This window comes from Megascapheus bottae, chromosome X (genome assembly GCF_031878675.1).
Source record: "Megascapheus bottae isolate mThoBot1 chromosome X, mThoBot2.hap1, whole genome shotgun sequence".
Taxonomy (NCBI): domain Eukaryota; kingdom Metazoa; phylum Chordata; class Mammalia; order Rodentia; family Geomyidae; genus Megascapheus; species Megascapheus bottae.
The window spans coordinates 4642068-4643501 of NC_143547.1; the positions used below are offsets into that span (position 1 = coordinate 4642068).

A 1434-nucleotide genomic window follows, 5' to 3' on the forward strand; every position below is an offset into this window, starting at 1 on the left:
ATACTCTTCCTTCTTGATCAGATAGGCTATTCAGCTTGAGGTCTGTCTGCCATTTTTCCTTTCTGTCGAATTCAAAATGTCTCCCCAATCTCAAGATTCTAATTAATTTCATTCATCCTTTCTTGTTATTTCCTCTTGCTGCAGAGAAACTAAATCACTATCATAACATAAGCATGATGTTTTCATATAATGATTATTACTTCACAAAAGTCACACATGGTGTAATGTTCATTCTCATTTAATAGACAAGGACAGTAGAACTGTAAGATGTTATACAATCCATCCAAAATATGAGTGGTAGAACCAAGGTTTAAATGAAAATGTTTAGATTCTCCATCCTATTCTAGCTCCAACAAACACCCTTTGCTCTATCATCTGGCCTCATAATCTGATAAATATCACAAGAAAATATAATGAATGCTTTGATATAAATAAGGGAGCAGAGAAACCTGGCATCACAGCTTTGAAGATGGTTGTTAGACTTTCATTGATACAGAAAATGCAATGTAACCTTTAAAGGCTAATGGATTTGTAAAAACGGTCTCTCAATTGAGTGAGTTACTTTCCAGTGAGGCTTCACTGGCTGTTACAAGCCATGTGCAGTGTGCACAATCAACCAAGTCCTCTAGCTCTCCACAGCCACCACAATTTTGCAGAAATGGCCAACAGAGGACCTGCATATGGTCTGAGCTGGGGATACAACAGAAGATCAAGAAACAGTATGACCTGGGCCTAGAACACATCCAGATCCAGGGGATCCAGTGCCACAAGGACTTGGGGCAGCCCTAGCCTGGGCAGGAGAACCTACAGAACTGGGTAAAGGATGGCACCGTGATATGTGAACTCATTAATATACTGTACCCTTAGAGTAGGGCCCTGTAAGGAAGTTCCAGGTCTCTACCATGACCTTCAAGGAGATGGAGCAGATCTCTCAGTTCCTGAAGGCAGGGGAGCATTAGGAAATCAAGGCCACTGACATCTTCCAGGCTGTGGATCTCTGGGAAGGAAAGAACATGGCCTATGCATAGCTGACACTGATGGATCTGGGTGGGCTGGCAGTAGCCAGGGAAGATGGACTCTTCTCTGGAGATCCCAACTGGTTTCTTAAGAAATCCAAGGAGAACCTTCAGAACTTCTCAGACAACCAGTGCAAGAGGGCAAGAATGTGATTGGGTTACAGATGGGCACTCACAGTGGGGAGTCTCAGGCAGGCAGGACTGGCTAGGAGATGCAACATCAGATCCTCTAATTTCACCCTGCCCTCCCCTGAAACAGTTCATATGTATATGTATATGTATATATTTGTATACACACATATGTATGTGTTTTAGCAGTGGCATTCCCTGAAAGTCCCTGGAGCACTCAAGCTCCCCTCTGCCAGGGTGTGGGGGAGGAGACTCAACCTATCCTGTCACAGATGCCCGTTGGCAGCCT

General features: G+C 43.8%; 1 pseudogene; it reads left to right on the forward strand.

The window, feature by feature from the left end:
• Positions 1-658: 658 nt before the first annotated feature.
• Positions 659-1225, forward strand: LOC150040405 (transgelin-2 pseudogene; annotated as a pseudogene).
• Positions 1226-1434: the final 209 nt, after the last annotated feature.